We start from the raw sequence: 16,852 nt of genomic DNA on the forward strand, positions 1-16,852 counted from the left end.
ATAACAGTTATTTTAAGCTCGAATTCTTAAACCCTGAACCGAAGTTCTGGGTTTGGATCCCCAGCAGAGTCGCCAGAGCTGTCACACCTCCTTTTTTACACACCACCCCGAAAGGTAGTATATAAGGGAGTTTTTCCAATTTAAGCGACATTATTCGAAATGGGATTATTTATCAGAGTCGCCACTTGGGATGGTTTGTTTTCTGGTGTCCCAAGTCACCGGTTTATTTTAAATCCCAAATGGAGGAAAATTTTTACTTTCCTTTTGAAGTATGCGAACCAGAAATTCTGAGTAAGGAATTCTGTTAACCCGAGGGAAGGTGTTAGGCACCCCCGAATTCCGTGGTTCTAGCACGGTCGCTTAAACTATCATAATTGGCCCATTATCTTATTTTAATACATGTTTTATCCTATAGTTCAATTTTAACTGTATAACCGCTTTTATTCATTTTTAGGAGAATTGCAATGTCATTTAAAATATGTCTTGAACCACGTCACATAAATGCACTCGCAGTCCGCAACACATTTTATATAACATTGTTGTGATTTGGTTTTGGGTCACATAAATGTGCACCCGAGATTAGGAAGGTAAATTATTAAAATAACGCGCCTAAAGCAACTACGCGTTTGCAATTTTGTGAGGGCCACGGAAAATTTACCAAAATGGCACGCCTCGAATCTAAGGGTTGAACAAGATAAATTAAGCGAGGGCCACTGGTTGTCTAATTTTATTGGGTGGCGCACCTCAAATTAACTACGAGGATCTACTAATTAACTAAGGCTAAAGGAATCAGAAACTTTAAAACCACAGTTGAATTTAAAGTGTGCTCTAAAGGCTAAGACTGAGTGTAAACTACTTCATCATTTGTTTCTCATTTCAGAACTTGGGCTCGATCAGATGTGAGGCCCCATGGCGCAAAATACTACCAGGCTGTAAGATTAAAATCACATGACAAATTCCATTTGAGCCCAAGCAGAGGGCCCAAATTCTTTAAAGCCTCAAAACTACCACCAATGAGACTCGACATCGAGTCTGTATCGTGCACAAGTGATGGCTGAGCAGCAAAAGTTCAAAGTAAATCCAAATAGCCAGTCACAAAATTACCATATATACAACATACAAACAATGCCATGATTTTGAAAGAAAAAACAATTAAGGGTCCAGTTCTTGAAGAACTACACAGCATATGAATTTAAACTTCTAAGGCCTTAAGTTAACTTGAAATGTTGATTTTTAAACTTTAATTAAACCTCGCATGAACATACTTGTAGGATTTAAAATCGTGGACTTAAACAACCAAACATGCTCGACTGACATACAAATAAACTATAGATATCCATTGAATCATTCCAACATAATCATGCTAAATTATATTTTCCCCTAAAAATGACAGTTCCTCAAGCCGGTAAGTTAAAATCCAGCTTTCCCATGGGTCTCAGAAAATCGTACTAAAGGATATTTAAAGCCCATTCAGGAACAAATACAAATGCAGAACATGCTTGTAGGACTGATTATACCTACTGATCTCACATAAGAATCGGGCATACATATCCAGCTACTTATACCTACGACTATTGAATATACACAGCTTTAAATGTGTAGGTGAATAGCTTAAATAACATGTAGAACTACATATCTATTACAGAATATAAAAGTAGCGGGAGGAACAAAGGGAGTTAAGTTCAATGCATCCTGTATTCAACCAATCTTTCAATTTACATGTTCAACAATCACTTGCTACTCATGGGCTAAGAAGGTACATGGGAAGTAAAAGAAACAATAAACAGGGAGATCGGTAGCAGGCAGTATCAAGAACAAGTGGTCAGCAGCAGAGATAACCAAGAGAACCAGCATTAAACCAAGAAATGATGTGCAACTATCAACAAAAAATCGACCAGAACTTCAAACCAAACTTTTAAACCACCAAACTCAAACCGTTTCAGCCCCAGATAGATCAAAAATCATTTCAGGAATTAGAAACTTAAGAAATCTCAGAAAGAGTTCAATGAAACTGTCACGACCCAAACCGATGGGCCGCGACGGGCACCCGATACCTTACTCAATCGAGTACCAACGTAACGTATCTTTCTTATTATATTGTCATATACACGTGACATACGGGCCTAATAGACCAACATAATTCTTTATAAATCAAGACATAGGCCGACAAGGCCGTACAATATTTCACGTACACGACATATGTCTACAAGCCTCTAAGAGTACATAAATGTCATAAAGGTCGGGACAGAGTCCCGCCATACCAAACAATACACGTCTAAATAATATTAACCAAACGAGCAACTCCAAAGCAAATGGAGTGCACCAACATCTTCCGCTAAGCTGATAATCTATTTGGAGGGCTCTCGACCTGTCTATCGGGACCTGCGGGCATGAAACGCAGCGTCCCCAGGCAAAAGGGACGTCAGTACAAATAAAGTACCGAGTATGTAAGGTAGGAAAGCATAAACAAGAACTGTAATGTAAAGAGAGATAGAAAAGATACAACCTGTAACATTTGAGTGCCTCTGGGCTACTAACATGAAATGCATAATACATATATATACATAAACTTTTAAAAACATACGTCTCTATGGGCATCATCATCATCATATCGTACCCGGCCTCAAAGAGGACTCGGTAAAAACGTACCCGGCCATCATAAGGCTCGGTAGAATCATACCCGGCCACGTGGAGCTCGGTAAACCCAACTGATCAGTGGTTGCACATTAGGTGCCGTACCCGGCCGACTATAGCGCGGCTCGATAGAGTAAAATAGATACATATATATAATACATGCTCGACTCATGGGATCACGTTCTAAACCTTTCGGAGTGACGTAAGAACATTATGGACATACATACCCTCAATATGAACTTCACTAGGACTTACGGATCCTACATACTTTCTTAGAATAACTTTGTACGGAAAGAACAACATGGACAACCTTAGTTGCTAGGAGTAGATTCATTATGAAATAGCGTATTCATTTCACATTAGATCATGCCAAAAGAAGAAGGGAAGTGCCTTAACATACCTCAAATCCATCTTTGGGTGACTACGAGTAGTAAATCCTTCTGGTAATCATCTAACCTCCAATGCTTATACGAACTCGTTGATGGTCATACACATTGGATCAAACTTGGGTTGGATTCTTGATAGCTTCATGTTAATTTACATCACTAAGAAGTAATACCCGATTCACTTTGCACTGCAATGCCAACACAATAACTTACTTGGACGTTGCAGCACATTTACATGAGAGCTTGGGAGAAAAATATCCTCAGTACCATCTAAAACTTGTTATTTATTTCTCAGAAATAAAATAATTCGTCAATCCCATTAAACCTCACCACCAATTAACAGTGATTCATGTAATTCCACTAATATATAAGCTTCTCGGTTTCACAAACTGCATGATCAACTGATAAAACTTCTTAAAATTTGTAATTGTTCACTTGTCGATGAAGACCTCGAAACCAGACAGAAGCAACATCTTATTAAACTGGACTGCTGGTTCAGTTGGTGATCTAAATCTTTGGTAGGTGATTGCATTCATTCTTTAGTCTCAGCCTCCATGTTTTCGTAAGTGATGCCACTAGTAATTCAACTAATACATCATACATCTTGTATAAGCTTCTTATCAAAAACTACAATCTCACTGCTAGCCATTGTTATTGATGTAGTATCCTTTATTTACATTTCACTAAATCCTTTTTCATCAGTTTAGAAGAGATGGCTAAGTGTAATAATAGAAAATCATTTTCCTTGTTTATCCATAGTAGCCTTAGTTCTTAATGCTGAACCCCAATTTTAATCATATCCATGCAACCGTTAAATATTGCCACCTTATCCATTTGGGTTATGAGTCACTTAGCTGATATCTTATGTTGCTGACACGGTTTTTTTTGGAGATTTAATCTTATACCATAGTTAATTAATTAATTAATTAAGGTTATATCCCGCTACCCGGTAATTAATCAAATACCCGCATAATAAAGAATTATCTCAAATTACATAAAATGATACTCACTTTTTATACACTTTATATTCTTTACTATCATGGCCATGTGGTACCTTGTTTGGTACTAGTCCATAAATACCGAGTATTTTAGCTCGGGCCGTATTTTATCCCAAAATGCCAAATTTGGACAAAATTTATTTTCTTTGACTTGCTCCCCCTTTCACCTTCACGAATTTATTAATCACTTGTGCAATAGCATAATCCTTATAATCTCCAAATAATATTTTACTTGGACTGATGTCAATTACCTTACGACAAATTTAACGTACAATACTTCAGGGTGCAACATCGTCGTAACTTAATACTGCAAAGCGTAACATCATCGTAATGTAATATTGTAGGACGTAACATCATCGTAATATATTACTGCAGAGGGTAACATTGACGTAATACTGCGGGGCGTAACAGAAACAGTAATTTTCACTCAAATTTTAGCCGTCTTTGTTTTTTCTGAATTTTATCTCTTCCAAGTCTCTTAATTCTTTTCTAAATCTCTGAAATCTGCTCTAAAAATATCTGAAGTCTCAGAAACCTCTAAAATCTCCTCTAAAATATGATTTCAACTTCAGGTAACAATGCCTTTATAGGCAAGCTATTAGGGCAGCCTTAAGGGTTCAGTTTTTGTCCTTCAATCCTCTCTCAATTTTAATTTTTGCTACTTGGTCCCTAAATTATTGACTTGCTTTCCAAGTAAACCCGTTTTTCAGCTTCTAGGAAGCTTCCTAGGCAGTTACCCAAAGATTCCCTAAGTTAAACTACCAAATTACCCCTTAATGACCCTGTGATTTACCTCTCCAACCAAATACGGGTCAAGTCGACCCATTAGATTGAACCAACCCTGGGCTCAAAAAGCCATTCGAATCATTTCCTACTTGGGCCTTCTGATTTCACGATTTGAGTTCATTCTTGGCCAAATGGCCATTTTTAGTAGACTAACCAAACATTTCTTAAAAGACCAAAAACAAAACTGTTGAAATGAATATCAAATATAGGAAAAGAAAATAAACGGACTAATTCAACTAACTTATCCCTAAATTAATCAATCACACAGGACAGAAAAAATGAAAAATAAGTGGACACAGCATGAAGAAATGAGAGGAGGGTACAGAATATCAATATACATCTAAGCTATGCTAAAGAAACAGAAGAATAATGCAAAAAAGAGAGACCAGAACAGTACCTACAACATGCAAACTTGAAAACCTTGACGGAATCTTCGATTTCTTGACCGGAATAGACCTTAATCGTGCGTTTTCATGTGAAAACACACGAATAAAGTCTATTACAATCTAAAATCTTCAACACGCCCGTCGATTTGAACATTTGGAATTAGGGTTCATTTCTTCGATTTAATATTCGAGGATTTCTGGGTGATTTGAGGGAAACCAGTGATGGAACTGGTATGAGGGAGTCAGAGTGATTATGTGGTGTTATTTTGGTGGGGTTTGGGGTGGCGCCGCCACCGGAGAACATCATGGCGGCGCTAGGGTTTCTAAAATTTGAGGTTTTCTGGTGGGATTTGAGAGGAGTGGAGTGTGGATTTGGGATGAGGAGGTGGAGGAGAAGCAATGGTTTAAAAATGGGGGTGATTGGCCACCGTGGGCGATTTGGGATTAGGAATTATTGCATAATTTTCTTGTTTGATTGCATTTTTGTGTGCATGTTTAATTTTTATACCACTGCTTCTCCTCCACCTCCTCATCCCAAATCCACACTCTACCCCTATCAAATCCCACCAGAAAGCCTCAAATTTTAGAAACCCTAGCGTCGCCATGATGTTCTCTGGTGGCGGCGCCACCCCCAAACCCTACCAAAATAACACCACATAATCACCCTAACCCCCTCATACTAGTTCCATCTTTGGTTTCCCTCAAATCACCCCAGAAATCCTCGAATAGTAAATCAAAGAAATGAACCCTAATTCCAAATGTTCAAATCGACGGGCCTGTTGAAGATTTTAGATTGTAATAGACTTTATTCGTGTGTTTTCACATGAAAACACACGATTAAGGTCTATTCCGGTCAAGAAATCGAAGATTCCGTTAAGGTTTTCAAGTGTGCATGTTATATGTACTGTTCTAGTCTCTCGTTTTCGCATTATTCTTCTGTTTCTTTAACATAGCTTAGATGCATATTGATATTATGTAACCTCCTCTCATTTCTTCATGCTGTGTCCACTTGTTTTTCATTTTTTCTGTCCTGTGTGATTGATTAATTTAGGGATAAGTTAGTTGAATTAGTTCGTTTATTTTCTTTTCCTTTATTTGATTTTCATTTCAACAGATTTCTTTTTCGTCTTTTAAGAAATGTTTGGTCTAAAAATGGCCATTTGGCCAAGAATGAATTCAAATCGTGAAATCAGAAGGCCTAATTGGGAGATGATTCGAATGGCTTTTTGAGCCCAAGGGTTGGTTCAATCTAATGGGTCGACTTGACCCGTATTTGGTTGGAGAGGTAAATCACAGGGTCATTAAGGGGTAATTTGGGTAGTTTAACTTAGGGAATCTTTGGGTAACTGCCTAGGAAGCTTCCTAGAAGCTGAAAAACAGGTTTACTTGGCAAGCAAGTCAATAATTTAGGGACCAAGTAGCAAAAATGAAAATTGAGAAAGGATTGAAATACAAAAACTGAACCCTTAAGGCTGCCCTAATAGCTTGCCTGTAAAGGCATTGTTACTTGAAGATGAAATCAGATTTTAGAGGAGATTTTAGAGGTTTTTGAGACTTCAGATATTTTTAGAGCAGATTTCAGAGATATAGAAAAGAATTTAGAGACTTGAAAGAGATAAAATTCAGAAAAAACAAAGACGGCTAAAATTTGAGTGAAAATTACTGTTTCATTGAACTCTTTCTGAGAGTTCTTAAGTTTCTAATTCCTGAAATGATTTCTGATCTATCTGGGGCTGAAATGGTTTGAGTTTGGTGGTTTAGAAGTTTGGTTTGAAGTTCTGGTCGATTTTTTGTTGATAGTTGCACATCATTTCTTGGTTTAAAGCTGGTTCTCTTGGTTATCTCTGCTGCTGACCACTTGTTCTTGATACTGCCTGCTGCTGACCTCCCTATTTCTTGTTTCTTTTGCTTCCCAGGTACCTTCTTAGCCCATGAGTAGCAAGTGATATTTGAACATGTAAATTGAAAGATTGGTTGAATACAGGCTGCATTGAACTTAACTCCCTTTGTTCCTCCTGCTACTTTAGTATTCTGTAATAGATATGTAGTTTTACATGTTATATAAGCTATTCACCTACACATTTAAAGCTGTGTATATTCGATAGTCGTAGGTATAAGTAGCTGGATATGTATGCCTGATTCTTATGTGAGACCAGTAGGTATAATCAGTCCTGCAAGCATGTTCTGCATTTGTATTTCATCCTGAATGGGCTTTAAATGTCCTTTAGTACGATTTTCTGAGACTCATGGGAAAGCTGGATTTTAACTTACTGGCTTGGGGAACTGTCATTGTTAGGGGAAAATATAATTTAGCATGATTATGTTGGAATGATTCAATGGCTATCTATAGTTTGTTTGTATGTCAGTCGAGCATGTTTGGTTGTTTAAGTCCACGGTTTTAAATCCTACAAGTCTGTTCATGCGAGGTTTACTTAAAGTTTAAACTTCAACATTTCAACTTAACTTAAGGCCTTAGATGTTTAAAGTCATATGCTGTATAGTTCTTCAAGAACTGGACCCTTAATTGTTTTTTCTTTCAAAATCATGGCATTGTTTGTATGTTGTACATATGGTAATTTTGTGACTGGCTATTTGGATTTACTTTGAACTTTTGCTGCTCAACCATCACTTGTGCACGATACAGACTCGATGTCGAGTCTCGTTGGTGGTAGTTCTGAGGCTTTAAAGAATTTGGGCCCTCTGCTTGGGCTCAAATGGAATTTGTCATGGGATTTTAATCTTACAGCCTGGTAGTATTTTGGGCCATGGGGCCTCACATCTGATCGAGCCCAAGTTCTGAAATGAGAAACAAATGATGAAGTAGTTTACACTCAGTCTTAGCCTTTAGGTGCACACTTTAAATTCAACTGCTGTTTTAAAGTTTCTGATTACTTAGCCTTAGTTAATTAGTAGATCCTCGTAGTTAATTTGAGGTGCGACACCCAATAAAATTAGACAACCAGTGGCCCTAGCTTAATTAATCTTGTTCAACCCTTATAATTCGAGGCGTGCCATTTAGTGAATTTTCCGTGGCCCTCGCAAAATTGCAAACGCGTAGTTGCTTTAGGCGCGTTATTTTAATAATTGACCTTCCTAAACTCGGGTGCACATTTATGTGACCCAAATCCAAATCTCAACAATGTTATATAAAATGTGTTGCGGACTGCAGGTGCATTTATGTGACATGGTTCAAGACATATTTTAAATGACGTTGCAATTCTCTTAGAAAATGAATAAAAGCGGTTATACAGTTAAAATTGAACCATAGGTTAAAAAATGTATTAAAATCAGATAATGGGCCAATTATGATAGTTTAAGCGACCGTGCTAGAACCACGGAATCAGGGGGTGCCTAACACCTTCCCTCGGGTTAACAGAATTCCTTACTCAGAATTTCTGGTTCACAGACTTCAAATGGAAAGTCGAAATTTTCCTCGATTTGGGATTTAAAATAAACCGGTGACTTGGGACACCAGAAAACAAACCATCCCAAGTGGCGACTCTGATAAATAATCCCATTCTGAATAATGTCACTTAAATTGGAAAAACTCCGTTATATACTACCTTTCGGGTGGTGTGTAAAAAAGGAGGTGTGACAATAGGCAGGATATCTAAGTGTGGAAGTAAGCATGCAGAACTTATTAAAACAGATCCTACAGGCAGGATATCTACCCTCAAAACATGCATAGTTACCCCATCCCTTTTCGCTAACCAACCCCAATATCTGTTTACAAATTATTACAGACCAAATACTGAATTACATCAAAAAATGTAAAAAAAATAAGAAGTTACAACCATAGGAAGCCTGATTCTGACTTCCTCTCTGAGTTATGGAACAAACCACCTCAAATGCCACTTGTTTCAGAGCCTTTGTTAGACCTGGGTGTGTCAAAGTTCCCTAAGGGTCTCAAGGGACCCCGGGCAGTGCTTACACCCAAGCTTGCATAACCAGGTAGAGATGAGTGCAGTTTGGAAGGGCCAGCTCTCATGTGTCCAAGTTCAAAGGGAGCTCAAGGGTCCCAAGCCAAGGCTCACACAAGAGGGGCAGAACTTAGATTCTAGGAATATAGTGAAAGTGCAGAACATAGAGATTTTTAAACTGGGCTGGAAAATAGTAAGTGATAAGGATGATTTGAAAACAGTAGTAGTAAAATTTAAACTATACAGAGTCAGCATTTGCACAAAGGGGTCAGGGATTTTGGGAATACATTGCATGAAGCATATGACCCTAGGAGGGGTCAGGTTTAGACATGCACAGCAATAGAGGATGCTGGCATGTTCATAAACCAGCCAGAGAATACAAACATAAAGAGGGGATGTGGGGTTTGGGATTCATATACATAGGAGAGCATTAACTTAAAAAGGGAAGGGAACATATTTCAACATGCTAATAATGTAACTTGATTGGAGAAACATAAGCAGAAGTGGACAAACATGAAAGAAGTTGAAACAATTGCAGAAACATGTTGTTGATGATGCTTTAAAATTAACTAGGATATCCAGTAATAAGCAAAGTGCAGAAAGAAAGGTAAGCAAATGTCCACAGCCTAGCATTGGCTTACAGCCGGCTAGACAAAGCAGTAGCACAAATAGTAACAGAGAAAAAGAGAGAGTTTTTAGTGAAATGTGTGTTCTGAACTTAGATAGTTCTCTTCTTTTGAAAGAATAGGGGTGCAGGGTATTTATAGTTTTTCTGAAAACGAGTGAAGGAGAGGTAATAAGTAAAGTCTTGATACAAACATGGAAACAATCACAAGTCAGAATCAATTACCCAAGTGATTCCCCTTTAATTAAGGAATCACTGTCTAACGGATAGCAGCAGGTCTAATTAAGGAAAGAAAATCAGTTTGGAAGCAGACTGATTATTGCCATATAAGGGATAGTAAAATCAGGCAGTGAACAATCGAGTCTAAGTACAAAAATATGCTTATTTTGGGAAAGAAATTAGCAAGGTAACACATCACAGTAAAGGGAAAAGAATCATTTAATTTTAAACTGGCGAGTGAAATTAGGGTTCATAAAAGGAAAAGTTTTTTAAATCAGTCACAAGATTAAGACAATCAAGGAAGAATATACTTCTGCACTTCAGTATATAAACAGAGTGAACAGAAACATCGGACATGTGAGGCCAAGCACATTGGCAAAAGAAACAGCATACAATTGTAGCAGAAATAAGCATAGGATTCAGTAGTGAACAAGGTTAGATAGTCAGGGCTCACACGTATAGCCAAAGTGAATAAGACAGTCAAAACAGATAAAGGTCTTGCAGTAACAAGTGAGGAAACCTTTCGAGAAATCGGGGTTTCAACCATAGTCGAGTAAAAATCAGATAAGTCACATAAAGAAAAGAGAGTCTGAAACAAGAACTTTAAATCGAGTTATGTATACATTCAAACAAACAGTTTCAGACCCAAAGACCTAGGGTTTTCAACAATAATCGAGTTTAAAAGATGGTAAAACAAATAAGTCAAACAAAGCACATAATCAAACAAGTATACATCTAACGAACAGCTTCAGAACTCGAATGAGACCCAAAAAGGAATTAGGGTTTTCAACACGCTGACTCAGATAGAAGAACAACATGAGTAAAACATAGCAGAATCACAAACAACATTAAATATCGGAGAAGAGATCTTTTGAAAAACTGAAAGGAAAACCTTAACGAAAAGTTGTTTTGAAAGAAACGTTGAAGAACTTTCGAGGAAAACACTTGACATTCACAGCAAGTACAGATCTAATGTAGATCCGAAAGAAAATCAAAGGATTTTAAAGATTAGGGTTTCGAAAAACCCCGAAAAGGTGAGAAAGGCCTTGAAAGTTACCGATCTAACCAGGAGAGTCAAGGATCTGACTCAAACTGCCATGGCTGGCCGGAGAAAGGTCAGGGATGACCGGAGAAAAGCCATGAACAGCAGTCGAGCAAGGACTGGACCAGATTCCTTCGAGGACTGGCCATGAAACCACAAAAACAAACAACCAAGAGTCATGGGAGGCCACCACACATCTCCAATGGCCAGGGGAGGCCATGGATTAGGTAGGGTTTAGGGTGGATTATGGTGTAGTTTGATGGCGGCGGCTAGGTTTCGTGTTAGGTTTCAAAGAGGGTTGAGAGAGAAGAAGGATTCAGAGGCGGCGGTTGGTGAGAAATAAAGTAGGGTAAAGGGGTCTTTTGGGATTAAAAAGGAAAGGGCGTATTGGAGCCGTTGATCTAAATGATCAACGGCTAGGATTAAAGGGGTTAGGTGGGGAGTCCGTGTTGGGTCGTTTAAATGGGTTAGGGGTCGGGTTTAAACGAAATTGGGCCGGGGGGAATTGGGTCTGATTTGGGGTTCAATTTAGGCTACAATTGAAATAAAATTGCGCTATCATTTGAATAGCCATTTTTCCCCTTTTAAAAGTATAAAAAATGGTAAATTAATTTCTGGAACCAAATTAAAAGCACTAAAATGACTTATAGCATATAATTATTAATTTAAAAATACTGAACTTAATTTTAAGAATATAAAACATAATTAAATCTAAAAGGGGCTAATATTGCAATTATATGCAATTTAGCTTAAAATTACTAAATAAAATTTGTAAAAATATGCAAAAATTACCTTAGCTATATCTTAGCATAAGTATAAAGGTCCGACAAATGAACTACAAAAAATAATAATTTTGGAAATAATCATTGGGTTTTTTATGGATAAAAGATGAAAATAAATTGATTTGAAACCTTAAAAGTTATGAAAAATTAATAAGACATTTGAATATGCTTACATATGCATATATACACCCTTTTGAAGTTATTTTGTATACTGAAAATATATATAGGGAAAAATTGGGTGTCAACAACATGAAAAGTGTTGGAATAGGAACTGTGCTCATTTCTGAAACAGGACATCATTACCCTGTCACAGCCCGCCTTCGTTTCTATACCAACAACATGGCTGAGTACGAGGAGGTTTGAGGTTAGCTGTAGACATTGGAGTCCAGGAAGTACAGGTTTTGGGAGATTCAGATCTGTTGGTCAACTAGATTCAGGGAGAATGGGAGACTCGAGACTTGAAGCTCATACCATATCGACAATGTCTGCATGACCTTTGTCAACGATTCAGATCAGTAGAGGTCAGGCATATTCCTAGGATCCATAATGAGGTTGCCAATGCTTTGGCTACTCTGGCGTTAATGTTACAACATCCAGATAAGGCTTATATTAACCCTCTGCATGTTCAAGTTCGTGATCAGCATGCCTATTGTAATGTGGTTGAGGAGGAACTTGATGGTGAACCTTGGTTCCACGATATCATGGAGTACATCAAGTCAGGGGTATATCCGGTACAAGCCACATGTGATCAAAAGAGAATGATTCGACGCCTGGGTAGTGGATTTTTCTTAAGCGAGGGAGTTTTATACAAAAGAACTCCAGATCTCGGATTGATGAGGTGCATAGATGCTAAACAAGCTTCGACCATCATGGCCGAAGTTCATTCCGGAGTTTGCGGACCGCATATGAGTGGATATGTTTTGGCAAAGAAATTCTTTGAGAAGGGTATTATTGGCTCACCATGGAACGATATTGCATCAGCTTTGTGCGCAAATGTCATCAACGCCAGGTACACAGTGATTCGATTCATTCTCCGCCATCTGAGTTGCATATAATGTCTGCACCTTGGCCCTTTGTTGCTTAGGACATGGATGTCGTTGGACCAATTGAGCCGGCAGCGTCGAACGGGCATAGGTTTATTCTGGTGGCCATTGATTATTCAACCAAATGGGTCGAAGCTGTAACTTTTGAATTTGTGACCAAGAAGGCAGTGGTGAATTTTGTTCACTCAAATCCCATTTGCCGGTTCGGAATCCCCAAGGTAATCATCACAGATAATGCTGCAAATCTCAACAGCCATCTGATGAAAGAGGTATGCAAATAGTTCAAGATTATGCATCAAAATTCCACCCCATATCGTCCCAAGGCAACTGGAACAGTTGAGGCGGCCAACAAGAACATAAAGAAGATACTTTGAAAGATGGTGCAAGGTTCTAGGCAGTGGCATGAGAAGTTGCCTTTTGCTTTGCTGGGTTATCGCACTACTGTTCACACTTCAGTAGGTGCAACTCCTTATTTGTTGGTATATGGGACTGGAGCAGTTATACCCGCGGAAGTTGAGATTTCATCCCTGAGAATTGTTGCTGAAGCTCAAATTGATGATGATGAGTGGGTCAAAACCCGATTGGAGCAGTTAAGTCTGATTGATGAGAAAAGATGGCGGCAGTATGTCACGGTCAATTGTATCAAAAGAGAATGGCAAGAGCATACAACAAGAAGGTGCGTCCCCCGAAATTTGAAATGGGTCAGCAGGTATTGAAACGCATCCTGCCACATCAAGCTGAAGCTAAAGGCAAGTTTTCCCCAAACTGGCAGGGCTCGTTCATTGTAACGAGAGTGCTGGCCAATGGTGCTTTGTGTTTAACAGATATAGAAGGCAAATGTGTAGATATGGCTGTCAATTCTGATGCAGTCAAAAGATATTATGTATGATTTCTTTGGATTATCGTCAATTGCATTGTTTGTATTTGGCATGTTTCAAATATTGGAATGACGAAGGCATTTTATTCTGCTATCTAAACACTTTATCCTTTGTTACCCCTTTTGAGCCTTATTTATTTTCTTCATACCCCCTCTTTTGGAATCGGAAGTTTTCACGACCCGGATTTCCCACCATCGGGATCGTGATGGCGCCTACTCGTGGTAGCTAGGCAAGCCAACTTATTTACCTTTCATTAATAAATAAATCTGTTAACAATCCATAGCATCAATAAGAAACATGGAATTTAATAATAATAATAATAGCGGAAGTCTAATTTATAAGTCTGAATCAAAACGCGGAATAGTCAACAATAGCCTCTACCCAAGATTTGGTGTCACATTACTCACGAACCACTAAGAATAAACTAAATACAAAGGTCTGAAAGAAATATAACAGCTGTCTGTCTCGAAAACAATGAGGCAACAGTCAAAAAGAAAACATAAAGAAGAGACGCCGGGCCTGCGGACGCCTGCAAGGCTACCTCAGTCTCGTGAATAGGAAAGTCTGCTCCCGAACTACTGCTGCTGCTGCTCCTCAAAACCTGGACCTGTGCAAAAATGCACAGAAGTGTAGCATCAGCACAGGAATTTTCACTGGGACCGCTGCTGAGAGCCACCCGCTCTGACTTGGCCTCGAATATAATCAACTCCACGAGTCTTCCATTACATGAATACCCCCTTGGCGAAGAACCCGCCGAATCACTTCCCTTGGGGCCCGTATCTGTATAAAGCGAAACCCTGAATCTTTCCCCAAGTCTGGGCATGATCCAATAAGGCCAACGATAGCCCACCTTTAATAATTCCTTTGCCCAGATTACCACTTATGGTCTTTCCCCGTAGCCGGAATAGCCCAACAATATGCTAATAACCTGAAACCTCGCAAGTAGTCAACTCTGCAACCCCATCATAAGCGGTGGGACTCTCCCACTTAGCTTGAAACCATAATTTCACCAATCTGGAACTCACCCGTCCTCTTTAACTCTTATTGACATGACCTTGCGCAATCAACCGCCAAAATTCTCGAAATCTTTCTNAGTCATATGCTGTATAGTTCTTCAAGAACTGGACCCTTAATTGTTTTTTCTTTCAAAATCATGGCATTGTTTGTATGTTGTACATATGGTAATTTTGTGACTGGCTATTTGGATTTACTTTGAACTTTTGCTGCTCAACCATCACTTGTGCACGATACAGACTCGATGTCGAGTCTCGTTGGTGGTAGTTCTGAGGCTTTAAAGAATTTGGGCCCTCTGCTTGGGCTCAAATGGAATTTGTCATGGGATTTTAATCTTACAGCCTGGTAGTATTTTGGCCCTGGGCCTCACATCTGATCGAGTCCAAGTTCTGAAATGAGAAACAAATGATGAAGTAGTTTACACTCAGTCTTAGCCTTTAGGTGCATACTTTAAATTCAACTGCGGTTTTAATATTTCTGATTCCTTTAGCCTTAGTTAATTAGTAGATCCTCGTAGTTAATTTGAGGTGCGCCACCCAATAAAATTAGACAGCCAGTGGCCCTCGCTTAATTAATCTTGTTCAACCCTTAGATTCGAGGCGTGCCATTTGGTGAATTTTCCGTGGCCCTCGCAAAATTGCAAACTCGTAGTTGATTTAGGCGCGTTATTTTAATAATTTACCTTACTAAACTCGGGTGTACATTTATGTGACCCAAAACCAAATCTCAACAATGTTATATAAAATGTGTTGCGGACTGCGGGTGCATTTATGTGACGTGGTTCAAGACATATTTTAAATGACATTGCAATTCTCCTAAAAATGAATAAAAGCGGTTATACAGTTAAAATTTAACCATAGGTTAAAACATGTATTAAAATCAGATAATGGGCCAATTATGATAGTTTAAGCGACCGTGCTAGAACCACGGAATCCGGGGGTGCCTAACACCTTCCCTCGGGTTAACAAAATTCCTTACTCAGAATTTCTGGTTCGCAGACTTCAAAAGGAAAGTCAAAATTTTCACGATTTGGGATTTAAAATAAACCGATGACTTGGGATACCAGAAAACAAACCATCCCAAGTGGCGACTCTGATAAATAATCCCATTTCGAATAATGTCACTTTCGGGGTGGTGTCTAAAAGAGGAGGTGTGACACCAGTCTTGTTAAAAAATCTGTTTGACTCGTACTGTGTTAAAAAGTAGTTACTCCTTCCATTAATGCGGTCTAGAAAGCATGCCTATAGGATCTAATTTGCTCGTTTAAAACTGTTACTACTTTGCCATTTTTGAATTAGTAATAGATATCATGCTTATAGGGAATCATCAATACACACCTAGGGAAGCCTTAAGTAATAACGATAAAATTGAATCCTCCTTGTTTAAATAGCAACTGCTACAACCAGCAGGCAGGCCTGATTCGGACTTCTTATCTGAGTTATGTAATAAATTAGTCTGCTTCAACAACTAAAACTCCCCTGTCTTAGTACTTTGAATTCTGGCCCGAAATGTGTTTTAAGTCATGCTATCTACGTGCTTTACTTGAGAAGGTATATATGAGCCTTCTAGTTGTTTACATGTTTCCCCTAATATGCAGTCCTATATGTTTTGAATGTCGCCTTAGTCTTTTTACCTTTAAAACCCAAGAGTCAACCTAAAAATCCTCCCTCTCATAGGAATAGTAGTCCTAAATCCCTCTGGGACTGATAGGAATGGGACGGGTAATAGCATGCAATAGAGGTCGAGACCAATCCGCGCATTAATACCTTAACGGGTGGGAAGGGTAGATATGGATATGATGACCGGTGCGCTAATACCACATGTAGCCCCTATTTTGAGGAGTGATTACCGGGTATTGCATTAATGTGATCCGTATTACAAATAAACCTAGGACCCCCTTTATATTCATTAGCATGTTTAGTTATAACTCTATCAGAACTTTGTCTCATTCTATCACTTACAAACATTTGTGTATTTAAAATCCCCTCTTATTTGAGCCTTGTTTGTTTACTTGTTAATTGCACAAATTCACAAAAACTATCTGGCCGGGAACCACACTAGTGGATCCTGAGGGGTGCCTAACACCTTCGCCCTGGGATAATTTCATGCCCTTACCCTATCTCTGGTTATCAATCGTAG

This window comes from Nicotiana attenuata, chromosome 7 (genome assembly GCF_001879085.1).
Source record: "Nicotiana attenuata strain UT chromosome 7, NIATTr2, whole genome shotgun sequence".
In the NCBI taxonomy this organism is placed as follows: Eukaryota; Viridiplantae; Streptophyta; class Magnoliopsida; order Solanales; family Solanaceae; genus Nicotiana; species Nicotiana attenuata.